This window comes from Terrapene carolina, unplaced genomic scaffold, assembly GCF_002925995.2.
Source record: "Terrapene carolina triunguis isolate 2854851 unplaced genomic scaffold, T_m_triunguis-2.0 Scaffold130, whole genome shotgun sequence".
Classification (NCBI taxonomy): Eukaryota; Metazoa; Chordata; order Testudines; family Emydidae; genus Terrapene; species Terrapene triunguis.
Genome location: NW_020664481.1, coordinates 16,541,386 through 16,569,258, shown reverse-complemented (window position 1 = coordinate 16,569,258; position 27,873 = coordinate 16,541,386). Strand labels below are relative to the sequence as shown.

The 27,873-nt window shown below is 42.0% G+C and overlaps 1 protein-coding gene across 2 annotated transcripts in view; it reads right to left on the bottom strand.

The window, feature by feature from the left end:
- The window catches only part of B4GALT5 (beta-1,4-galactosyltransferase 5), a 61,509-nt gene that overhangs the window by 19,225 nt on the left and 14,411 nt on the right, over nt 1-27,873 (bottom strand). The gene's annotated exons all lie outside the window — the stretch shown is intronic.

Sequence of the window (27,873 nt, the reverse complement as noted above, 5' to 3'; positions counted from 1 at the left end):
GGCTTTCCGAGGAACATATAGAGAACTTACAGCAGAGCTGTAAGATCTCCTGCTTAGCTGCTCTATCCCAATGGGAGAGCTCTCCCATCGACATCATTAAACCATCCCCAACAAGCAGCGGCAGGTATGTTGGCAGGGAGGCTCATGCCAACATAGTGCTGTCCACATTTACACCGACAGAAGTGCCACTTATGTCTCTCAGTAGGGTGTTTTTTCACACACTGGAGCAACATAAGTTATACCAACAAAAGTGCTAGTTTATACACAGCCACAGTCAATTTCTAAATAAAGTCTATTTGAACAACTGCACCAAGGCCACAGATTATTAATGACAAAGAAGATGTATCCTAGAAGCGAGTTACATTGTAGAGCACAGAAAAGAGCAGAGCATCTCACCCCATAGGCTGCCACTAGCCTGATAGCAGAAACCCCTACCACAAGGAGGGGGTTAGCCATGTGGAATGGAATAAGGGAAACTGGAATAACGGGCAGGCATGTAATAGTCTGTGAGGGGATTTCTATCTATTTTTAAAGAAAATTGCTAAAAGAATTGTGTAGAAAGAGGAAATTTTATACCTGGTCCAAAATTAAAAGACAAATAAGGCTCACTGACAAATTTACATAGGTTTTGTAAAAAGTGTGGTAAAGAAGTCTACATACATTCTCCTTCTGGTTTTATCTTTCATTTACATTTTAATATGCTACAATGAATAATTCCACAAAAGGCCGTGGGGTGGCTCAGGAAAACGTGACAACTTAATATTCTGATCTTCTGATGGCTCAGCTGATGAGGCATGGTTTTTGGCAAGTTCCTAGGAGAAGCAGGAGTTTCTGCCATTTGGATAGTGACAGTTTATGGAGTGAGATGCCTTTTTTCCTTTCTGTGCTTAGTAAAAACTCTTTTGGACAACTCAGAGAAGAGGATACAATGACCCAGGTGTCATCCTTGGCACATAAAAGCTCTCCTCAGTGTACATGCCATGGCAGTGCTTTAACGTGGCTTGTGTAGTCATGCAGAGCTGGTGCACTATTCACTGGCACTTTACAGCGCTGAAACTTGCTGCACTCAGGGGGTGTTTTTCCACACCCCTGAGCGAGAAAGTTGCAGTGCTGTAAATTGCCAGTGTAGACAAGCCCTGAGTATCACTGCTCTAAACCATGCAGTCCCATCTTTGCTTTGAGCAAAATTCTATCTAATCAGCAGTGTCTCTAATCTGTTTCTCAGCACTTCCGAGGATGGTCACCCCCTTATTTCAAGAGACTGTTTTCCTTATAGCCTAGCAGGCCTCAGTGATAAGTGTCTTCCTCTGTGACTAGAATGTTCCCAATGTCTAAGATCATTACTCTATTTTATCTCTACCCCAGAGGACAATCACCCCCTTTAACCTCAGATAAGATGTTGTATAGCACTTTGAGGGTGAAGCATTATGCAAATACTATGTATTTGTTATTGTATTCCCCAACCCTTTAATCAGGTTTCTTGCTGGCTACAAGAAGAATTCATTTTCACTAGTCTTTTCATTGTCAGATCTTCAGTTCCCTTTTGCCACTTTGCATCACAATTCTAATGAGATTTAAAATGTTTGTATTCATTTTTGGGGCTTGAATAGAGGAAAAAACAGACTGTTTGAAAGTAGAGGAAAAATGCAGGTTAAATTAACCCAACACAGGTAAATGATTTAAACAGGGTATTTAAAAGTGACCCAAGGCCCCCTGAAGCAGTGAGATGGAAAAGCTATAAGGAGAGATGAAAATACTAACAAGTTAAGCAAAGATGACATCATTCATTAAAAAGGAGGCCCTCAGCACAAGGGTGAGCAGTAAACCAACAAAATACCTCTGAACCCAAGGACAAGGACCATACATTTTTGTAACAAGCAACTGGCTTTCTGTAGCAACATACAGCACAAAGGATTAACTTGGAAAAACAAAGGTTGGCTCATACCAGGAAGCTCCAAAGCTTATTATGCACCCACTCAGTCACTGACAGCCCAGGTCAGAAAGGTTACTCTAGGGCAGTGGTTCTACTGTGCCCCTTTCTGAGTCTGATTTGTCTTGCGTACCCCCAAGTTTCACCTCACAAACTACTAGCTTACAAAATCAGACAAAAATACAAAAGTCACAGCACATTATTACTGAAAAAATGCTTACTTTCTCAATGTTACTATACAATTATAAAATAAATTGATTGGAATTTGTACATACATTTCAGAGCAGTATAAACAAGTCATTGTATAACATTTTAGTTTGTATGGACTTCACTGGTGCTTTTTATATAGCCCGCCATAAAAATAGGCAAACGTCTAGCTGAGTTGATACACCCCCAGAAGACCTGTGTGTACTCCCAGGCACTAGGGCACTGCACCCACATTCCCCAGTACAAAGTTCTAAACTGAGGGCATGTCTACACTATAAGCACTACAATGGCCCAGCTGCAACCCTGCAACTACACCACTGTACCCCTCAAAAGGTGGTAGTTATGTTGATGGCAGAAATCTTCCATTGACCTAGCTGCGTCTACAGTGGGGGTTAGGTCGACCTAACGATGTCGCATGGGTAAGGCTGAGAATTTTTCACAGAGGTCACGGATTCCATGACTTTCCGTGACTTCTGCAGCGGCCGGTACGCCTGGCCCAGGGGTCGCCTGAGCAGCTCAGGCAGCTCTTGAGAGAGTCGCACCGGCCGCTGCTGGGGCAGTCTCAGGCCACCGCCTCCCACCCCCCACCCCCCGCAGAAGCAGGAGTTTGGGTGTGGGAGGGGGCTCAGGGTAGCGCTTACCGCGGGGGGGTCCCCAGAAGCAGTGACATCCCACTCCCTCAGCTCCTAGGCGGAGGCGTGTCCAGGCAGCTATACATGCTGCCTCCACCTGCAAGCACCACCCCCGCAGCTCCCATTGGCCGTGGTTCCTGGCCAATGGGAGTTGCGGAGCCAACGCTTGTAGTGGAGGCAGTGTGCAGAGCCGCCTGGCCACACCTCCGCCTAGGAACTGAGAGAGAGGGATGTCGCCGCTACCAGGGAGGCGCGGTGCCCCCCAGGGATGCGACCCCCTCTCCCCCAAGCACTCACAGTGCCCTCCGGGCCAGCCCCCCAAAGATTTAGTCAGGGGTATATAGTATAAGTCATGGACAGATCACAAGCCATGAATTTTTGTTTACTGCCCGTGACCGGTCCATGACTTTTACTAAAAATACCCATGACTAAAATCATGGGCAGCGAGTATAATAGGTCAGGGGAGAATCTGCCTCCCCCGGCGCTGCTGAGGCAGCCAGACCCCCGGTTGCGGGGTTTGGCGACAAAGTTTTTGCTTTATTATGCCCCATGCAGATTCCAGGATTGCCTCCTCAGCCGCCCTGCTGGGGCCAGGGGAGGGGCGCCTATCCTGCAGCCCCAGAACTCCCGCAGTATAAAAAATGCTGCCATTATTAGGAACCTTAAAATTATCCATAACTGGGACATGCGATTTGTTCAGATTACAGGAAGCCATATTAAGCACTGCAGTCTTTATCCATATAAAGCTCTTAAACAACTTCAATGGGAGTCATGGTTGTTCAGCAGGTCATGATCAAGCCCATAGATAGCCATGCTTAAGTCTTCAATAAGGAATTTCTGAACTGCACTCAAACCTCCCCAATAGACGTTATTAGCTTCCAAGTGGAGTTTCAAAGTTATTGATTTTTACCTATAAAACGGTGAGTAATTTGGGACTTTTCTACTTACAGACTGCTTCTCTCCATGCAAAACTGGCAAAGCTATGATCAGCAGAAGAACTCAAGCTACCAAATATCCTGTTGCTGTTTTGTCTACCAAAGAATGTGCATATGTACATATGCAGTTGCAGTGCTTGTTCAGGTTGAACTATGCTTCATCTATGCAGTAATTCTTCTTGGAATGAGATCTTGTTGATCTAATGCATGGCTAGTCTAAAACAAGCAGATCACAGGCCAAATCAAGATCACTAGATACTTTTGAACAGACTCTGAAATCTTTATTTATTTATTTATCATTATTGTTGTTATTTTATTATTTTCTTGAGTCTGGACCTTGACTATACCCTTGACCTAGAAATTTGGACCTTGACAAAAAATAGATTATCCCTGATCTAATGGTTCATACAGGATTATTACTATTAAATTATGTTTGCATAGTGCTTTTCATCTCATAACAGCACGAAGTAATTTACAAGCTATATTTATACCAAAGGTGGCAGACAACTGATATACAGCATGTTGCAAGACAATGGAGGGAGAGAGATGCTGGCTAAGGCCAACTTAGCTGGGATTTATAAATATGAATCCAGATTTATCAAACTTTAGTCTTAACGTCATTTAAGGCATCCAACTGCAGCTAGAAATCCCCACTCTTGAGATGTGACAGTATGGTAGATCTCAGAGAGAGAGAGAGAGAGAGAGAGAGAGAGAGAGAGAGAGAGAGAGAGAGAGAGAGAGAGAGAGAGAGAGAGAAAAAAAGAGAGAGGGAGAGACAGACAGCCTTATAAGCTTATAACAAAGGAAAGAATGGCCATGGCCCAAGAACTACAGACACGAGTTTTTGTTACGAAACTAAAGATAGATGGGAATAGCTTTAACTGTGAGACAAAGCCCAATTACATAGTCAGTGCTGCAGGCTGCCTGTAATAACTTTTCAGTTGGTATTTTAGTAGCCCTTCTAACAAAGAAATAGAATAACCTCTTCTCATGGGAAATGAATTTAACTTCACTATAATGATACGCCAACAGTGGGAAACTTTCCAGTTCAGAGGCTTATTAGGAAGAGGTCCTGAACAACTATTCCTGCTAACCAGTCTATGCAAGAAGGGATAAGAGTCCAGTGACAGTCACTGTCTGTTAGCATGTTTCTGAAATAGGAAGAGGAAAGAAATGCTTCCTTTAGTGTTTCATTGTTGGGAGGAAACTGCAAGAACATCTAGTTTGTTTTATTAATGAACTAATGCACTCAGCAGCAGATGGTATGAAGATAAAGATACAGCAGGAACTGCTAGACAACAGCGAGGAAGGGTGCAGGGGGGGGGATTCAGTTAACAGACAGCAACCTGAGAGAATCAAAGGGGTGGGTTCACACACTACAGAAACAGTTATCAGCTTGGAGTACTGGGGCCCGATGTTTCCTGATGAGACAATCTTCCCAGACTACTCTTTAAAAAAACCCCAAAACCACGACCAACAAAAGAGCATGCAGTATGGTTTAGGGGCTCTCGTATCAACCTCTGTTTCTACAGTATCTGACATTCTTCCGGATTTGTAAGTAGGCCTGAAAGCCTTGTTTAATGCATATGGACCACTTCTGAATTAACAAAAAATATTCTAATCAAGCTATGTTAACTTTTTCAGGAAAACTAGGATTTATGGAATGCTATTCACCTGCATTCCAGAACGTAACTGGTGACCAATCCCAACTGTCATCTAGGGACAAGTCTGACAGCAAGCTCCAGAAATTATTGACCCTAAGAGGATAAGCTCTTCAGGGCAAGGGCCATCTTTTTCTTACATGTTTGTCAAGCGTCTAGCACAACATGACCCTGACCCATCATTGCGGCTCCTTGGCACTACCACAGTACAAAGATTGAACTCCGCTTTTGGAAATAATGCAAAGCTGACAATATTACACAAAATATTGCACTCAGCAGTACACATGCAATATGCTAAAGAATCTGAAAAACAGATCTCTTAAATAATTCATTTTATTAATACTAATGTGTATTACAGTAGCATAGAAGCTCCAATCATGATCAGGACACCATTGTTTTTGTCCACTCACTAGTACAGATAGACATGTTCCCTGCTGCAAAGACCTTGCAATGTGGCTTAAAAGAGACAAACGGATGTAATAACCAACAGAGCCTTCTCTACAGCGAATCTTTTGTTAAACTCTTCCAGCAGCATTCTACCCCCACTGCAGCTCCATTGGTGGTAACAGCGGTGAGAGCTTTTACCAAAGCTCAGCACAGACAAAGCCTTAAATAACTGTGCAGTTCCTATGACTGTTCGACTACCAAGAGCACAAAGTGAGCACTGAGCGATTAGGAGGCTGGATTTTTTTTAAATTTTCCCTCCCCATATTGTACATGCGAAGATACACCAGCAATTCTACTGGCCCTCTATCTAATTTAGATAATTTAGATTTAGCCAGGAGCTAGGATACACGATGTGACGGAGAGACTGCCGAGACTCATCAAGCCCTCGGATCGCTACCCCTTCCTGCTTCTCCACGTGGGAACCAATGATACTGCCAAGAATGACCTTGAGCGGATCACTGCAGACTACGTGGCTCTGGGAAGAAGGATAAAGGAGTTTGAGGCGCAAGTGGTGTTCTCGTCCATCCTCCCTGTGCAAGGAAAAGGCCTGGGTAGAAACCGTCGAATCGTGGAAGTCAACGAATGGCTACGCAGGTGGTGTCGGAGAGAAGGCTTTGGATTCTTCGACCATGAGATGGTGTTCCAAGAAGGAGAAGTGCTAGGCAGAGACGGGCTCCACCTAACGAAGAGAGGGAAGAGCATCTTCGCAAGCAGGCTGGCTAACCTAGTGAGGAGGGCTTTAAACTAGGTTCACCGGGGGAAGGAGACCAAAGCCCTGAGGTAAGTGGGGAAATGGGATCCTGGGAGGAAGCAAGAGCAGGAGAGCGCAAGAGGGGAGGATTCCTGTCTCATACTGAGAAAGAGGGACGATCGATGAGTTATCTTAAGTGCCTATACACAAATGCAAGAAGCCTGGGAAACAAGCAGGGAGAACTGGAAGTCCTGGCACAGTCAGGGAACTATGATGCGATTGGAATAACAGAGACTTGGTGGGATAACTCACATGACTGGAGTACTGTCATGGATGGATATAAACTGTTCAGGAAGGACAGGCAGGGCAGAAAAGGTGGGGGAGTTGCATTGTATGTAAGAGAGGAGTATGACTGCTCAGAGCTCCGGTATGAAACTGCAGAAAAACCTGAGAGTCTCTGGATAAAGTTGAGAAGTGTGAGCAACAAGGGTGATGTCGTGGTCGGAGTCTGCTATAGACCACCAGACCAGGGGGATGAGGTGGACGAGGCGTTCTTCCAGCAACTAACAGAAGTTGCTAGATCACAGGCCCTGGTTCTCATGGGAGACTTTAATCACCCTGATATCTGCTGGGAGAGCAATACAGCGGTGCACAGACAATCCAGGAAGTTTTTGGAAAGTGTAGGGGACAATTTCCTGGTGCAAGTGCTGGAGGAACCAACTAGGGGCAGAGCTTTTCTTGACCTACTGCTCACAAACAGGGAAGAATTAGTAGGGGAAGCAAAAGTGGATAGGAACCTGGGAGGCAGTGACCATGAGGTGGTCGAGTTCAGGATCCTGACACAAGGAAGAAAGGAGAGCAGTAGAATACGGACCCTGGACTTCAGAAAAGCAGACTTTGACTCCCTCAGGGAACAGATGGGCAGGATCCCCTGGAAGAATAACATGAAGGGCAAAGGGGTCCAGGAGAGCTGGCTGTATTTTAAAGAATCCTTATTGTGGTTGCAGGAACAAACCATCCCGACGTGTAGAAAGAATAGTAAATATGGCAGGCGACCAGCTTGGCTTAACAGTGAAATCCTTGCTGACCTTAAACGCAAAAAAGAAGCTACAAGAAGTGGAAGATTGGACAAATGACCAGGGAGGAGTATAAAAATATCGCTCAGGCATGCAAGAGTGAAATCAGGAAGGCCAAATCGCACTTGGAGTTGCAGCTAGCAAGGGATGTTAAGAGTAACAAGAAGGGTTTCTTCAGATATGTTAGCAACAAGAAGAAAGTCAAGGAAAGTGTGGGCCCCTTACTGAATGAGGGAGGCAACCTAGTGACAGAGGATGTGGAAAAAGCTAATGTACTCAATGCTTTTTTTGCCTCTGTCTTCACAAACAAGGTCAGCTCCCAGACTGCTGGACTGGGCAGCACAGTATGGGGAGGTGGTGACCAGCCCTCCGTGGAGAAAGAAGTGGTTCGGGACTATTTAGAAAAACGGGATGAGCACAAATCCATGGGACCAGATGCGCTGCATCCGAGGGTGCTAAAGGAGTTGGCTCATGTGATTGCGGAGCCATTGGCCATCATCTTTGAAAACTCATGGCGATCGGGGGGAGGTCCCGGATGACTGGAAAAAGGCTAATGTAGTGCCCATCTTTAAAAAAGGGAAGGAGGAGGATCCGGGGAACTACAGGCCAGTCAGCCTCACCTCAGTCCCTGGAAAAATCATGCAGCAGGTCCTCAAGGAATCAATTATGAAACACTTAGAGGAGAGGAAAGTGATCAGGAACAGTCAGCATGGATTCACCAAGAGCAAGTCATGCCTGACTAACCTAATTGCCTTCTATGAGGAGATAACTGGCTCTGTGGATGAGGGGAAAGCAGTGGATGTGTTATTCCTTGACTTTAGCAAAGCTTTTGATACGGTCTCCCACAGTATTCTTGCCGCCAAGTTAAAGAAGTATGGGCTGGATGAATGGAGTGTAAGGTGGATAGAAAGCTGGCTAAATCGTCGGGCTCAACGGGTAGTGATCAATGGCTCCATGTCTAGTTGGCAGCCGGTTTCAAGCGGAGTGCCCCAAGGGTCGGTCCTGGGGCCGGTTTTGTTTAATATCTTTATTAATGATCTGGAGGATGGTGTGGACTGCACTCTCAGCGAGTTTGCAGATGACACTAAACTGGGAGGCATGGTAGACATGCTGGAGGGTAGGGATCAGATACAGAGGGACCTAGACAAATTAGAGGATTGGGCCAAAAGAAACCTGATGAGGTTCAACAAGCACAAGTGCAGAGTCCTGCACTTAGGACGGAAGAATCCTATGCACTGCTACAGACTAGGGACCGAATGGCTAGGTAGCAGTTCTGCAGAAAAGGACCTAGGGGTCACAGTGGACGAGAAGTTGGATATGAGTCAGTGTGCTCTTGTTGCCAAGAAGGCTAACGGCATTTTGGGCTGTATAAGTAGGGGCATTGCCAGCAGATAGAGGGACGTGATCGTTCCCCTTTATTCGACATTGGTGAGGCCTGATCTGGAGTACTGTGTCCAGTTTTGGGCCCCACACAACAAGAAGGATGTGGAAATATTGGAAAGAGTCCAGCGGAGGGCAACAAAAATGATTAGGGGTCTGGAGCACATGACTTATGAGGAGAGGCTGAGGGAACTGGGATTGTTTAGTCTCCAGAAGAGAAGAATGGGGGGGGATTGGATAGCTGCTTTCAACTACCTGAGGGGGGTTGCCAAAGAGGATGGAGCTCGGCTGTTCTCAGTGGTGGCAGTTGACAGAACAAGGAGCAATGGTCTCAAGTTGCAGTGGGGGAGGTCTAGGTTGGATATTAGGAAACACTATTTCACTACGAGGGTGGTGAAGCACTGGAATGCTTTACCTAGGGAGGTGGTGGAATCTCCTTCCTTGGAGGTTTTTAAGGCCCGGCTTGACAAAACCCTGGCTGGGATGATTTAGTTGGGAATTGGTCCTGCTTTGAGCAGGGGGTTGGACTAGATTACCTCTTGAGGTCCCTTCCAACCCTGATATTCTATGATTCTATGATAAGAAGAAAAAAGTATTCTCCAACTATGCAGACTGCAAAAACATGCAGTTTTATAGGTCTTGAATTTATATTAATTTTAGAGAACAAATGCTTATTCTTAAATGTGGTGACATTGGTATCACCCCTTTATCTACCATTTATTAATAAGTTATTCCTTGCTGAACAATTTAGAGCACTAGCTAGGCTAAAAATTAACAGTGCAGAGGCACCACACGCAAGTAATTACAAAACATTTACCCAGAACTGGCAAGTTTTCAAACTGCACATGTATGGATTGACTGAAGAAACAGATTAGACATCAAAGTATTGCTTAACCAGAAATAGTGTATATATAGAGAAATACTCAATACTCAATCTTAGAAATGTGAAAGTATTTTGAGGCTTCAAAAGAGGAGGATTTGTAGATTTTTTTTTAAGACTAGAAGGGACCTATGATCATGTAGACTGACCTCCCGCAAAACACAAGCCATAGACTGTCACACAGGAATTCCTGCATCCAGCCCATACCTTCTGGTTGAGTTACAGCATTTTGTTTTTAAACCAAAGACCTCCAGTCTTGGTTTACAATCTTCAAGTGATGAAGAATGTACAACTCCTCACAGTAAGTTGTTCCAGTGGTTAATTGGGATGATTTAACTTCAAGAGAACTAGCTTCTAAAATACATACTGTTCATTTGAGTGTGCCTTTCATCCACAGACCTCAAAGTTGCATATATTAAATCTCAATCTCTGAGGTAGCTGAGTTGTTATATGATTAACCACATAAACTGGGAGCCAGAATTCTAATCCTAGCTCTGGTACATACTTGATGTGTGGCCCCAGGTAAGTAATCCCCCAAGGGTAAACGATGTCCTGGATCTTCCATCTATAAGATGAGGGAATAAGTGCTCCTTGCCTTAAATCAGTATGGTCATACAGTGCTATGAAGGTGTAGGGGTGCTGTTTTTAACATCTTATTAGCTAAGTGTATACTGTCATTTTCTGAATGGCAAACAGGCACATAATTTAAACTACTTGTCTACTGTCACTACCAAGCCAGTCAGAAATAAAACCCAGTCCTGATTCCCAGTCTCCTGCTGTAATTACTAAACCTTTTCTCACAAAAAGTGACACACCTGGGAGGAAAAAAATATGGAGCACATCAACCAACATTTGCCTAAATTAATGATTACCCTTCCTAGCAAAAAGAACGAGGAGTACTCGTGGTGCATCCGAAGAAGTGGGTTGTAGCCCACGAAAGCTTATGCTCTAATAAATTTGTTAGTCTCTAAGGTGCCACAAGTACTCCTGTTCTTTTCGTGGCACCTTAGAGACTAGCAAATTTATGTGGGCATAAGCTTTCGTGGGCTAGAACCCACTTCATCAGATGCATGCCTTCCTAGCAAGATTCGGATTCTCTTATTTTAAGGTAATTAGAGCTCATGAAGAGACGCAATTCCACATTAGCTTGTCTCTTGTTTACATTCCTTCCCTCCCCCTTCACAACTATGCAGATGTCATTGTCTCTCCATTTACTGTAATCAATCAAGGAGAGAGTTAAGAGACCAGACTAACTTCTTGCTAGGGTCTCTCTTTCCCCAGGGCCGGTAACACTGTCTCTAAGAGGAAGGGAAACATCAGCTGCGGATCCGATTTTCCACTAAGCCAAGAAAAGTAATGCTACTGTGTCCAATTAGGACTTATGGGCATTACACAGTTAAGTCTATAATGCCACAGACTTTCTCTTCAATGAGCTGAGTACCAATATCAGTAACCAACACCTTATCTCTTCTTAACGTGGCACCACCTACCACCTACGTACTGTTGAGAACCTGAACCCTGGCAAATGCTTACAGTTCAGCCTGTAGGAAACAACAGCAAGAGCCGCATCAGAGTCCCAAACACCACCTCAGAACTGCTTTTATTTTAAGACCTTTATAAATCCATCATTCACTGAGCACTGATTCCTCACTATCCTTAGGCAGAGTGGGATCTTTACTTAATTTACAGAGCCATCTGCTTTCAACAAACAAGTTTCTGGGGAGAAAGAGAGGGACCCACGCTCTGCATTAAATGCAAGGGATCCAACTAGTTAGTTCCTACTCCCACTCCCATTCCTTGGGCCAGAAGGTGGCAAGAATGCCGCAGAGGCAAAAACCTTTTAAGAGAGAGCAGCAAATGCCACTAAAGGAATGCTCAGGTCAATCTACAGTCAGCCTCAACTAGATCTAAGAAGGGGTCTCCTGAACTCCTGGACCAGGGGAGCGTGTATGTATAACGTCATTCATTCCCCTCCCCAAAACAAGAATGCCTAAAAACATGGTGCTGTCTTTCAGTTTCACCTTCAAGTTCCAGATACCAAGAAAATCATACAGGAGGGGAGGCTAAATTTGAGCTATTTCCTGCACTTCTTCAAAATAAAACCACTACATTTATTTACATGGTGTTTCTAGCTGTGTTGATCTTTGCAGGCCCAAAATTCAGACACTCTGGAGCAGGCTGCTACATCCAGGGAAGAATAGACAATAGAAATCATTCTTAAAAATTTAAAGCCACTATCTACCCTGTTTCCCTGAAAATAAGACAGTGTCTTATATTAATTTTTGCTCCCAAAGATGCGTTAGGTCTTATTTTCAGGGGAGGTCTTATTTTTCCTGGAGCTTCGGGGCCTTATATTCCGGGGTGGCCTTATTATCGGGGAGGTCTTATTTTCGGGGGATGCCTTATATTACAGCGAGAGGCAAAACGAAGTAGGTCTTATTTTCAGGGGATGTCTTACTTTCGGGGAAACACGGTATATCACATTCAATTTAAAGAAAAATAGCATTTGGACTGGTTAGTCCTTTAAATTAGAAAAAGATTATCTATGCTCAGGAGAGATTACAAATTATTTTTAGCCTGGAAGATTTTAAACAGAATAATGGGTTTATCTGGTTTGGTGGATTAAATAAAGCCTTGCCATCCAATCCAATCCTAGCTTCCTAACCAAGTTTTAGCACCCCAGCCATAAGAATTAAACAGTTTATGGCATGCAGTCATTTGGGACATTCCACATTTCTCAGACAGGAGTAAGATACTTGATATACTTCTCAGCAGTGCAGTCTCAATTCACTACTGGTGAAGATGAAATGAATCTAAGCTGTTAACACAACAAACTAGGAGCTGTGGCTGCAACTGAACTATTCTTATGGAGGCCAAATATGTGTGTTTCTGGTCAGTCATCAGATAATAGGTGTCTCACCCCTACCAGGGGTCTAGGTTTAATTCAAATTCTGATTAAGTTCTTTTACCTAGTGAGAAAACTATAGACTTGACTGATTAACATTCAAGTCTCATGCAAGAATGTTAAAGTTTATAATGCAAAAGGAAAGCACACCCCCTAAATTCTCCAGTGCAAGTGCAAGGCTTGCAATTAATTTTTTTTTTTTTAAACATGGAAATGGAACATATCTGCTCTACAGTCATTGAAACACACATGGGATCACACAATGACATTTTAACGAGTAGAACCAGGCCCTAAAAATATTTGAATTTTCTTTCCATCTCCAAAACTTGGGTTTATAGATTCATAGATTCTAGGACTGGAAGGGACCTCGAGAGGTCATCGAGTCCAGTCCCCTAACCTCATGGCAGGACCAAATACTGTCTAGACCATCCCTGATAGACATTTATCTAACCTACTCTTAAATATCTCCAGAGATGGAGATTCCACAACCTCCCTAGGCAGTTTATTCCAGTGTTTAACCACCCTGACAGTTAGGAACTTTTTCCTAATGTCCAACCTAAACCTCCCTTGCTGCAGTTTAAGCCCATTGCTTCTTGTTCTATCCTTAGAGGCTAAGGTGAACAAGTTTTCTCCCTCCTCCTTATGAAAAATTCTGTGCCAAAGCCAAAAGGGATTGTGAGGCAGTGTGCACAGCTTGGAGGGTTGCACTGTTTGCCTCCAGTGTGTCAAAACTGAAGAAAATTTGAGATTCAGCCTCTAACTTCAACATCAACTCAGTGTGCAGCAGCAGTCAAAAAAGTGAACAGAATGTTAGGAATCATTAAGAAAGGACAGAAAATAGCATATTACCTGTATATAAATCCATGGTACGGCCACATCTGGAATACTGTGTGCAGATGTGGTTGCCCCATCTCAAAAAAGATATACTGGAATTGGAAAAGGTTCAGAAATGGGCAACAAAAATGATTAGGGGTATGGAACAGCTGCTGTATGAGGAGAGAGAAATAAGACTGGAACTTTTCAGCTTGGAAAACAGATAACTAAGGGGGGATATGATAGAGGTCTATAAAATCATGACTGGTGTGGAGAAAGTAAATAAGGAAGTGTTATTTACTCCTCCTCATAACTCAAGAACTAGGGGTCACCAACTGAAATCAATAGGCAGCTGGTTTAAAACAAACAAAAGGAAGTATTTCTTCACACAACGCACAACCTGTAGAACTCTTTGTCAGAGGATGTTGTGAAGGCCAAGACTATAACAGGGTTCAAAAAAGAATTAGATAAATTCATAGAGGATACGTCCATCAATGGGTATTAGCCAGAAGGGGCAGGGATGGTGTCCCTAGCCTCTGTTGCCAGAACCTGGGAATGGGCAGCAGGGGATGAGTCACTTGATTACCCATTCTGTTCATTCCCTCTGGGGCACCTGGCACTGGCCACTGTCAGAAGACAGGATACTGGGCTAGATGGACCTTTGGTCTGACCCAGTATGGCCATTCTTATGTTGTGGTTCATATGTAGTGTCAACACTATTCCTATTTCACAGAAACATGTTTATTCCCTAAAAGCAATATAAAAATCTAAACAAACAAAAAAAATCTCCTGCCAAGGTTTCAAACCCTCATACTGGGGCTAAAGAGTCAAGACACAACTGAGGCATGGAGCTCAATATTTCAGATAAGATTCTGATTTCAAGGCAGATGCAATTAACCTAGTAAAACTTAGTATAGCTTCAAGGCTGCTTTATGGTAATGGGACTTTTTTATCTTAACTGAACCTAATGACTCACCTTCCCCTTATTATTTACTTTAGTCATTGTTCAACATGGTGGAAAATAAAAGTGACATTTCAATATGCATTTTTTCTAAACCTTTTCAGTCCTCCGGCTTGAAATTTGTTAAGTTTCACTGTTGGATTCACACCACTTCCAATTTTTTGAAGGATTTGTTTTATTTTTTAATCACATGGATGACTGTGCCAACAGCTTGGTGCCCCTCGTCAAAAAAATGGGTCACTTATTTTTCACAATACAGTAGAAGTTTCCTGTTGGGAAGACATTCCCCACAGAATGTCAGAACTAAAACTGCAGAGTGAACCTATGGCCCAAAACAATTTCAGACTTCTGGTCTACTTCACTACAGCAGTTTCCTGTAAGCAAGGTCCACTATACTTATGGAAAGTTTAAAAAAAAGTTTGGCTTCAAAACAGAAGAACGCATTTAACAATGTATTGAGGTCAATAGACTAAGTTACTTCTAGATTTAAAATCAAACGATTGTGTCCCAATGCAGCTACAAAAATCATACAAAGTACCCAGATACTGCATAAGATTTCAGAGGGATTCTTATTGTCTGACATTAAAAACTGCAACACTGTAACAAAACTGCTGCAACTGCTATAACAGGAGAAAGATGCAACCTTGATGCTCTGGTATCAAGGCTGCCATTTCACATGATTCATATAAAAATCATGTGGTTATGTGATAGGTGTTTATATTAGGCTTTATCAGGAATTATTTATGTAGACTTTGGATAACTTTAAAATATTTCTTCCACTGGGTGGCAAACAGCTGATAGAGATGGCATTATTCAGAAGGTCCAACTCACTGCTAAAGGACAGAGTTGCTATTTGGTCAGGAAGAAGTTATTCTTCTACTCATGGCGAATTTCTTTATCCCTTCTGGTTAACAAATGCACCAGATGTTCATTTGCAGGAAAGCAGAGATCAGGACCAGCTAGACCCAAGTTTAGGCTGCTTAATTTCAGGTGAACGAGGACTGTGCTCTAGACCAGAACTAATGATAGCTGGGTCCTTATTTCTGAACTGCCTATTTTGTGAGAACATTCAGAAAAAGGGATATTTTATGGGGATACAAAGTTGTCTGTGTACGAAGCACATGTTCTCAGGAATTTTTTAAGCGCAAAAGGTAGTATAAGCACAAGCTGTTATTGTTATACAGGAAGGCAATGTTTATTTAATCAACTTCCAGTTCAACTTTTAGTATTGAGAAAGTTATCTTTCCATTTTAGGTTCAATGTTTCCAATATCCATTAGCAGGTTTTCAATGTCAAAATAAGATCCACATGAATGTAATTTACAAAGCTTACTCGACAGATAGCCTTACTTTCATGGCTGAAACAATGTTTGTTTGTTTCCAACCCCTTTGGGGAAGATGGAGAGGAGGAATGGAAAAGAGATGAGGTTCTCTCTCTCCTCCCCCAACGACAGACAGACAGTCTTTTAAAGGCCAAACATACATTCAATGTAAGCAATTGGAATTCTAAATGGACAACTGGTATCTGAAGGCGAGCAGAGACGTATTTACATATCTTTATTTAATAAATCCCTATTTTTGAAGTGGCCACTGCATACGCTCAGTTACTTTGTTTACAGGAGCTGGCTTCTAGAAGCCACCATAATTTCTCCCCTATAGTTCCCACATCCTTTTGGCCATGGAAAGCTATGTTTACCAAAACTACTGCCTGAATTGACCAGACATGGTCCTGTAAGACTGGTATGCCCCCTCCTTCACAGCAGGAACAAAATGCATAGCAGGTGGGGCAAAAGCACTACTAGACTTTACCACCACCCACATACTTAAAACATTGTCTAACCTGTTACAATCGAATTAAAAAAAATAAAATTTACAGTCTGATATTAAGTGTTAACAAGGCTACCCTGGGAGACTGAAACAATGAGGAGTCCTTGGGGCACCGTAGAGACTTATTTATTTGCCCAAATAAATTTGTTAGTCTCTAAGGTGCCACAAGGACTCTTTGTTGTTTTTGCTGATACAGACTAACACGGCTACCACTCTGAAACCTGGGAGACTAAGTTTATCAAGGGGAATAAGTACCTCATCAGCACTGTCTTATAATCAGACTTCAGAATGCACCCTGAGGGCAATTAAGCAGTCCCCACCACAGCCTGCTGCTTTCTCTACAGCACAAAGACTTGTGTGCTATAAAATTCAGTTACCAGAATCCACTACTCTAAATTAGCTCTAACCAGTGGATCTGCTAGTGGTACTGTATGTTTTGTCGTTTGTCTAAACAGAAAAAAGTAACCAATAAAATGCTATACCACTGCTATGAGGTCAAAAAAAAAAAAAAATCTTGTGGTGCATTTTATCCATATTGTGGAATTTTAGAAACTAAACTTAAGAGCCAAGGCACTATCCTTGGCATTCTTGACAAATTCCAATACATTCTGCCTCCCTAAATTCCTCCTACAGCTTCAAGGATAGGGTATTCCACCCTTTCTATTCTCAACTATTTCATAGTGTTGATGTGAATTATTAAACTGTTGCCATGTTCCACTCCAAAGGCCACCTACACTTTTTTGGAGGGGGAGGGGGGAGACACGGGACAATAGCCTCTTAATTACATCTTCATTATATTATGAAGCTGCTTAGCTAATGGATCTTAGAGCACTTTGAGATCTCAAATGAAAGGTGCTAGACAAGTGCAAAGAATTATTAGCACTTTTGCAAATTACCAAAACTTCATGCTCCTCAAATCTACTATATTACTGGAATTCTGTTAAATCCACATTTTTGCATCTGAGTTATTAAAACTTAAGATCTTACTGCATGACACTGATGGGGTGGAGGAGTCAAAATTTTAAAAGATTTCTCTTCCTATTTCATGAATGATTCAGAATTTTCATTGACTAATATGAGAATAGGACAAAAATCGATAGAGCATAAGCTGCAATTAGGTTTGACAAGCCTATTGATCGGTCAAATAATGTCAACTGACTATTATTCGACCATGATCAAATACTGTCCAGTATTCCAGCAACGTAGATTGTGGCCTACCTTTCTGATTGCATCATAGTGCCACCTGTTAGCAAGCCTACTTAAATGTCTCAATCACTCTCTTGACTAAATGCTAACACCGCCTGTTGGGAAAAGGGTGAACTAACCTCATCCTGATTGACTGGAATCGAAGGGTACATCTACACTACCCGCCAGATAGTGATCGATCTATCGGGGATTGATTTATCGTGTCTAGTGTAGACGCGATAAATCGATCCCTGATCGCTCAGCCGTCGACTCTGGAACTCCACCACAGCGAGAGGCGGGAGTGGCGGCCGTCGATCCCATGCCGCGAGGACGCGAAGTAAGTGATTCTAAGTCGATCTACGATACGTCGACTTCAGCTACGCTATTCTTGTAGCTGAAGTTGCATATCTTAGATTGAGCCCCCCTCAGTGTAGACCAGGCCTTACTGAACAAACACTATATTTATATGCGTATATCTTTATTTGTACATTAGGTCATCAATGTACATGGTGGTTTACAAAACACATTCAACAAGGTAAAAAACAATCCCTGCCCTGAAGAGTTTACCTTCTACACTGACTACAAATATACAGAAATTCACACAGAAGGGAGTGGTGGGAGGTAGATAGCAGTTCAGTCATTAAACCTCCTCCCTAACCAGAGAAAAGATGTACAGCCATCAAGCTGCATGAAAAATTGGCTGTCTGCCCACCTAGTGTAAATGCATTTAAAAATGACTTTTCTTTTATAGTTACTATGCATTTATTTCATTTTCTTTTCTTTTTTAATAACGGTTCTGTCTTAAATAAATTTCAAATTTAAATGCTAACCCAACGTTAATAAAAATGTTAATTACTACTATTCTTTAGAGCTTCACTTCATTATGGTGTTGGGTTTTTTTTTTTTTGTTTTTTTTTTAGTTAAAATAACTCAGGTAAGTAACTTGGGTTTTTTTATAATTAGGCATAAGTATCTAAGGCTAAACCCAGTGGAGACCATAAAGTCTTGTTCTTTTTTTGTTATTGTTAGTAACAATAGTGAGGCAGACAATGAAGCACAACCTTTGGAAAGTGGGGAGGGCCTTAGATGGATGCCAAAGGTGAGCTCCTATTCCTCTCACAAGGTACAGAGTAGTTATAAGTACCAGGAGAAAACTGCAGTGTATCACACCTAATGCATGTAAGGGTATGTGCTGCTTCTGTGGAGTCACACAATAAATACAGGTACCAGCTGCAAAATTGAGTCCTTCACACCATGTCACTCAGTGATCCACTGAAAGGGTGATGTGGGATTCAGAGTGATGCCAAAATTCTTGACTTCTGGTTTCTAAAGATAAACACAAAAACCCTTCACTCACAAAGGCTATGTCTACACTAGAGACCTGACAATGGCACTGCCGTACCGATGCAGCTGGCATCGCTGTAAGATCTCTCGTGTAGCTGCTCTATGCCGACAGGAGAGAGCTCTCCCATCGACATAATTAAACCATCCCCAACAAGCAGCAGTAGCGATGTTGGTGGGAGACGCTTTCCTGCTGACATAGTGCCGTGCGCACTACCACTTATAACGGCAAAACATGTGTTGCTCAGGGAGGGGTGTTTTTTCACACTCCTGAGTGTCGTCAATTTTTCTGACATAAGTGGTAGTGTAGACATGGGCTAAGAGTGATCTCCTCACAGTAACAGCCTCCTACACACACAGTAGTGAAGTCTGGTCTCCTAAAGAGTAATTTCTGATGAAATAAATGGAATAGTGAGTCCTTAGTTCCAGTAGTCAGGGCTTAAAACATTTATCTAACATTTACTGCCTCATGGACTAAGCCTCACATCCAGGGTGGAGAGTACCCCCAAAACCATGCTCCCTGCAATTAAAGAGTGCTGCATTGTGCACCATATGCAGCAAATTTCTATTTAATAGATTTTATTTAAATGACACTATATATTTTGCTTCCAAGTCTCAGTCTCTTGGGTTTCCATTCCCATCTCTGACACTGATTGTCTTAACTACAAGGCACTTCTCCTCCAGCATCCGTAAAATGAGGACTAGACTACTTATCTACTATAGTAGTGTTTAGGAAGCTAAACCCATTAGACTAACGCACTATGAGCTCCTTGGATGGAGGACAGGATGGAAAAGTTTTCAACTCATGGTCACCATTATCTTTTTGTTTTGTCCTCCCTTTAGTATTCAAACATTTTAGAGATATAGAAGGGTGTTGCTGCCATTGTACATTCCTGTCTGAATTTAAAGTATTACCTTGTTGGATAAACTACTATACTTAAAAATAAAGGAAGGCAGTCCCCAGTTACCCCCTTTGCTGAAATGCAGTCAAATATTTTAGCTTGATAGCTAGTCTCAGAGCTGGCATTTTCAAGGATTTGATCCATTTAAAATAAGGCAATGAGCTTATCCCTTGATTAAATACATAGCATAATCCACCTAAATCTTGTTAGCTGAGAAGCAAGTCAATCGTCTTGCTAGTCGTAGGTGGTGTTTTATTTTGCTGCCAGGAAAGCACTGAAGCCGTCTTACTAACTGAAACTACACCTGAGAAAGTCACCTGCATATTACAGCAAAGGAGGAAGTGCTGAGCAAACGATTCTGAGCAGAGGTTTCAACGTTTGCTGAAACAACACAATTCAGTGCATCTGCTGCAGGGAGGTTTAGATTGATTCAAGGCACTGGAGATTGTGGGTTTCTTTTATAATCCTACAAAATGTGATCTATATCTGCAATAGACAGCAATCGGTGAAAAGATGCAGATTCATCTCAGCACAGGCAACATAATAGATTGCCTACAGACTACTTTCTTCAGTGGCTGGGGTCTCAATGGCTCTTTGATGTATCTTAGCTTGGTCAGCATTAGGGATTCCACTGTTTACCTCTCAGTTAGGATTTTCAATAGCTTCACTGAATACAATGTGGGTGGGACGGGGGACCACAATTTTATTGATAAAGAATGGGATTTTTATGGGCATGTCACATTTGCAGCTTGGTACTGCTCTCTTCCCAAGGAGAAACTAATCAATACTGCAAGCAGCTGGTATTTAATGGAGGGGAAAACGGAAAGCAAAAATTATGCATTTTTAAGATCATCATCAGGAAGGCCTGGTCTCCACTTAAAAGTTGTGCTGGTATAACTATGTTGGTTAGGGGTGTGATTTTTTTTTTTTTTAATCAAAATTGTCATATCACTAAAAGCCCTAGTATGGACACAGTTGAACCAGTATAAAGGTACTTTATACCAGTGCAACATTCCCCTTCCTGTACATAAATAGCTATGATGTGTAAAACACCTTCATCCCAAGGACTGTGTCCACAGTAGGAGAACTGTACTGCTTTCCTGATACAGTTAAAGCAGTTCAACTTTCTAGTGTGGACAATGCCTAAGTCTTTCTCTGCTACCACATGTCCCAGAAACCCCAGGGATGCTGCTATGCAAGCAGAGCTGGCTGACTCTTAGCTCCTCTTCCATGTTGTGAGGGGCATACAAGCTGGGGAGCAGGGAGACAGTCCACTCTGAGAATTCCAATGTTAGCCACTGACATTAAATAGATGATAAAACAAACTCACAAAAGTCAATTTTAAGCACTGACTAAAAATCCCTTTCCCTCTCAGTTGCTTACCTTTCATTCCTTTGGCTCTTGTGAGGTTATCCTTTCAACAGTGCACCAGTTAGGGTCTTCCAAACTGGACAAGATGAGTTTCTACCGGTAAAAATAATCAGGAATTCTCTCTCTTTTTAAGCTTCTAAAGAAATAAGAGGCACAAACCCTCTTTTTCCACCCTTGCGTTCACTTTTAACATTTTTTTCCATCTCTATCCTTACAGTACAATTCTGCTCTGAAGAAAGCTCCATGTTCCAGTGATTTCTGCAGCAATGAACTCAATGAGCTCAGTTTGCCTTCAAGAATCAAGCTAGGTTCTTTTCTCACTCTTCACCAGCAAAGGTTCCACAGGCCAAATTATGTCCTCTCTAGCTGTGGTGTAAAGTTAATATCTTCATTGGGGCTGCACAGGTGTAACTGAGTGGAAATTAACAAAGAACTCTACTGATCATGCATAAGAAGGGGCAGAATCCAGTTCACACACAGTCCTGTTGGCTCAGCAGAACTAGCAGGAATAATAAAAAGATAGTGCAACATTGTTGTGAGTCATTAAGTCAGCAGATCTGTGTTGATGCATGCATCAATACATTAACAGATCTGTTGACAAAGGTACAAATTTTTACATAATTAAAGTCTGAAAGTAGCTAAACAGGCACATAGAGAATGAAATACTTTCAGAATAAGCACAGTATACTTTTTGAGGCCTCAGATAAATGAAGTGTAAATTTCCCATTCAAAAGAAGGATCTATTCTCAGATTAGGCTTATTTAAAAGGAAATTGCTTTTGCACCAAAATGTTGCATATAAGGCATCTGGTCTCAGCCCTGGTCTACATTACAGAGTTTGTAAGCTACCTTATGTCAACCTAACTCTAAAGGTGTCTACACTAAAAATGCAGCTCTCATTGATGTAACTTGCCCACTACACCAACTTAACTCCACTTTCATGAAAGGCGTAGTGCTTAAGTCAACATAGTTAAGGTCAGTGCAGTGTCAGTGTAGACACTGCATTGCTTACATCAGGGGTCAGCAACCTTTCGGAAGTGGTGTGCCAAGTCTTCATTTATTCACTCATTCATTTATTAAGGTTTCACGTGCCAGTAATACATTTTAACGTTTTTAGAAGGTCTCCTTCTATACGTCTATAATAAATAACTAAACTAGTGTTGTATGTAAAGTAAATAAGGTTTTAAAAATGTTTAAGAAGCTTCATTTAAAATTAAATTAAAATGCAGAGCCCACCAGACCGGTGGCCAGGACCCGGGCAGTGTGAGTGCCACTGAAAATCAGCTCGCGTGCTGCCTTCGGCACACGTGCCATAGGTTGCCTACCCCTGGCTTACATTGACTGTTGCTGCCTTTCAAAAGCCATCCCACAATTTCCCAAACTGATAGTTAAATTGGTGCAAGCACTCCTGGTGAGGATGTGAACAGTTGACACAAGGAGCGTAGTGTGGACATGCAAAGCAAGTTTAATTACTGTGTGGTAGCTGTAAGTCAAAGTAACTTAGATAGACTTAATTTTGTAGTGTAGACTTGCCCTCGGGAATGTAACTGCATGCTAGGTACTTTTCAATGTAGTGTAAATATTGCAGCTACGTAAATATTGCTCCCACTTTGCAGTAACCACACCCAGTTAGCCTGAGTCTAATCATGTGAGCTCAGAAATGGAAATAAATCCAGGCTTCTATGCAGCATTTGCAGCACTGATGCTGGTTACTGCTGTCAGCCAGACATATTCTGACAGCTACTGAAAGGATTCAAATTTATTTAACAAATTTATCATATTATGTGGGTTCTGTAATCTCAATGACCTTGAAGAGTCCATAAACACAGGTGGAGGAGGGAGATCATCAAACTGATGAACAATCCTACAGACAGGCATAAAGAAAAACTTCAGAGGACAATTTTAAAACAAAGAAGGAGATAACTTGTATCTTTTACTCAGATACACAAAGCAGTTCTTCTTGGAGAAACTCTCCTACATAGTATGCAGGGTTCTCTAACCATACGCTGGTGTAACAGCAATGTTCCTTTGGCATTTGTATCTCCAGCTGGAGTATCTAAGGGGAAGGGCTTCCTGGAAACTAACCCTGCATGATAAATTACAGCACTTCAGCACTGCAGAAGGATTTCACTGCTTTGGAGACTGCTGCTGTAACAGACTTCTCTGACTCAGCAGCTGAAAGGGATGCTGGGAAGGAAGCACACACACACACACACACACACACACACACACACACACACACAAAGTCATGCATTATTAATATTGACTCTGGCAGCAGGGTGTGAGTTGGAAAAACACTGAAGAAACATATGACTGCAGAACAAGACAAAGCTACATCCATTTAAGCATTTCACACTATCCTGTTTATATTTCCCATTCGGAATCTGGCTATATTAGATACTTCAGTCTGGAGTCACACCCAGGGGCGATGGGACACATACTGATATCACCCAGCTTTTAGAGTTCCTGTCACAGTGCCTCTGATCGGCAGGTGACTGCACCTTTGCTGTGAGGGCCCGCAGGACTTTATTTCCCCTGCATCCACCTCAATACTGAAAACAGAGGAGTTGGTCCTGGGTGTGGCCCACTCCTTACATGTCAAGTCATGCTGCTTTGATTTGGGCTTTTCCCATTTTGATTTATGTCTGTTTTGACTATTTTTAACTGCATTATATGTCAGCATGAGGCACCATACAGTTATTTTCCTTTATTTGCCTTCTATTCCACTACTAAATCCCCTTCCAGGCTCATGATCCCCAGCTCTCCCTCCCAGTCATTCCCAAGAAGCCCATTATGTCATGAGCTTGAGGCACTGCATTAGCCACACTGTAGACAGCTCTGTCTTGAACACAGACTAGTTTTATGTAGGGAGAAGCAGTCTATAGAAGAAAATCACATTTCCTTCTTCAAGGTCACACATGAAACACTGAATGTATCAGCAATAGGCGCCCTTTTGGGAATGACAAACTACAACTCTAGAGGCCAAGTCCTGGATTCTGCAACACATGCAAGACTGCCACTGAAGACTACAGGAACTTGTGGAAGAAATAATGCAGGTCAGCCCCAAATTTACCACTGGCAATAAAATATTAGACAAAAATACAAGAAAGTTGGTTTGTTATTGGCCAATTCAATACCTTCAGCTGGGGAAGAAAAAAAACAAAACAAAAAGAATACCAATCTTGATTTTGCTTTCAATTCTCTCCCGATCCTAAAAATCCACAGGCATTTGTCATAATAGATGGCAGATTATCAACATTACCAAAGAGATGAGCAAAATACATCATTTGTACATTATTCATATGCAACAGGATGATAATCTCAGCCAAAAGGCCCTAATGAAATAGCAGGTGCTGAAATACATACAGGTGCTCCCCTCACACACAGGGTGCATAAGCAGGACACAATCACCACCTGACTACCCAATGACTACATTTAGGCTTTTTATTGTTCTTGTTCTTCTATAGGTCTTGTACCTTTTTCCTAAGTGCTTTGGGCATGTTAACACACACACTTTTCTTGCTTCGTCCTACACCTAGACATTTAGCATGACAGATGTTGACACACAGCAACACTACAGCAGGTTAGCACAAGAAGCAATGAAGACAACTAATTCCATGCTGATACAAAGTTGTCATTGCAATGTCTATGTAAGCCACTGAGTCTTCCCAATTTTCATAGGGACCTATAGATCTCTTCTTGTAAGAAAAGAAATTCAACTGCCTATTGACAGATTTAAACATATCTACAGTATGTTCTTGGCCCTTCTGTTGAATGCCTACACTATAATTAGACACTTGCGGGTGGCCTGTGCCAGCTGACTTGTGCTCATGGGATTTGGGGTAAAGGGAGGTTTAATCGCAGTGTTGATGTTTGGGCTCAGGATGCAGCCTGAGCTCGCTTAACCCTCCTTCCTCGCACGGTCCCCAAACCCAAAAGTCTACACCTGAGTGGGTCAGCCACTTGTAGTGTAGACATATCCTAAGCTACAAAGCCATGATACTGGCAACAGCAAACAGATGGGGGTGTAATGCAACACCAGTATCCGTTTCAGTAGCACATGATAAATGATGATAAATTATCGTTGTATACTAGGGGCTCCGTAATCCAAATCAGAACTGCTCAACTACTTGCCAGGAAATTCCCCACCCACGTCAAGGAAGAGCCACACTTCAAGGCCTTCGTACATACACAATCTGTACCAGAAGAAGAAAGAATAGTCCTCTCAGAAGAGACATTTATTCTATAGTTTGGAACCACAATCTCCAGAGAGGTATTCAGTATTAAATTTTCAGCCATCCTAAAGTTGTCCCATACTATCATTCCATTGTATTGTTTGGTAATTTAGGCCTTTGTTTTTAGAGGATGTTTACAAATTCCTATAATTTGTAATTTTTAAAATTTAAATAAAAAAAGATCAATTTAATCATTCCCCAGCACTGTTTACAGCTCAGAAATTAACATATTTACACAGCTAGTAGCTAACAAAAATCCAGAGAAAACCACTCTGCACAAGCAAGTAGGAAACAAAAGAGACCTCCACAAACTTCAATAAACAAGTCAAAAAAGGGGGTGATAAGTGAGAACAGCTTAGCACAACATACAAAATATCTCAAACTCCCCATCACCACAATTGGAACACACTGATTTCATAGAGCTGGGAATGTTGGGGAACTTGTAACCCAAACACAGATTGCGATGGGCAAAATGTAGATTTGGTCAGTCCAAGCAATAGTGCTTTGAAAGTTACACAGATGCCCTGCTGGCCTCCAACTTGTTCCCTTCCAGAAGGCTAGCTGGGGAAGCTGACATTCCTCTGACTCAATGAGCTTTAACATAAGCTTGGAGTTGTAGGCCTACCAAGGAGATGCAAGCAGCTAGCTATTTAAACGTGATTCTCTTGGCGATTGCTTGACCTACTGCACTACTATAGTATCAAATGACTCAAGAGCTGGATGGATGTTCTCAGATCTTTAATCCTCTCCAGATGAAAAAGTTAAGGATTTTTTTAGAAGCAGTGTTTGTGGATGGGCATGCAGGTGCAACAAAAGCTTAGCAAGATGATTTATTAGGTGGAATTTGACACCACCTTTGGAAGGCCTGCTTGAGGAGTCCATAGCAACACCTTAGGCTTATGATGTGTACTGCAGCATCACCCAATCCCAGAAACCTAAAGTACGTGCACCATGCATACTGAAGCTGCTGCCATGAGGTAAAAATCTAGAGAACACCATTTCAGAGTGATTCTAAAGGTGGTTCTCTCAGGTTTGAAAGGATCATGTTAAACTTCCTGAACTGTAGGCTGCCTAATGGAAGGTTTTAAAGTGCAGCATGACCTTCATGAACCTGATTACCACTTCCACAATGCTGAGCGATCCAACACTACCAAAATTAACTCAAGGAAATAACAATCCTGACAGGCTGTAGCTAAGGACAGATCTTTAACATCCACACAGCCTCAGCTTAAAGTGCCATTGGAAAAACGTCATATCAGTTCCAGTCAGCTTATCTACCTCAGAAAGATGAAAACTAAGATAATCATGCCAAGATTTGACTCTATTTCACACAGACTGTAGGTGTTTTTAGACAGAGACTTAGACCTTTAAGACACATCCCAACAGAGGATAACATGTTTGTTTTCAGATTAAATGTAAATGACCACAAAAAGAAAAAACTGGAAATTCTTCATTACAACTAAAGTTGGGCCACAGTCTCTCTGCCTTTTGAATGTTATGCAGTAACTACACACTCCAGAGGCATTTTTTATGGGGACTGATTACATGTACAATCCTTTCATTGCTCCTGGGACTATTCCAGTAACAGATTATGAATCATTTGTGTATCTCCAGGGATACCCTGCTTGGGAAGTTACATCACACTTCAATTATTATTTGCATTATCATAGTGCCTAAGAGCCCCGGTAAAAAACCAGAAGCCCATTGTGCCAGGCACTAGAAAACAAACCAAAAAGACAGACCCAAAAGCTAGCAGAGGCAGACTGTGTTTGCCTACAAAATAAAATAGTTCCAGAAAGATCCAGGAATCTTATAATTTCTTGGAACTGTAGCTTTAATGTAAAGTGTGCTAGTTCAACAGGTCCAAAAAAAGAACCATATAGACAACATCACCATCTTGACCCCAGTCAGAACTTCTGGAGTTTATTCTCCACTCCACCATGTGTCTCTTTGGGAACAATTTATCTTTTTGTGTTTCAATAGCCTACTGTACAAATAAAGATAAGTTTCAAGATGTCTCTAAGGAAGGAATTACTTTACCATTCATAAAATACTTTGGGCTCTTTATATGGAAGATGTTCAAGTATTATCATCACCACACAAATGCTTCACTGTTCAAAGTATAGCTAGCCAGATGGAAAACCTGGTATGGAAACATCTCTCTTTCTAAGGAGCTCCGTCTAATCAGTAAATTAGTTATACACACAGCAGCCTTTTATGAGTAAAATTGTTCAGTGACAATTATTTTTATCCTGCCCTTAGACAACCCTATTGCATTTTCTCTATCTGAATACCTGTGTAAGCACTGTGCTTGGAGGAATAATCCATAAGAGATTCCATAAAACATCAACTAGATCAAAATGCACATCAATAGTAACACATTTATATGTAGGCATGGGTGGCCTTTCCACCTCAAAAGTCCCACTGTTACCACGCACCCACTTCCGTTCAGCAGCTGAGACCCTCAGAAATTTCAGACTGCTTAGCTCTTAAAGA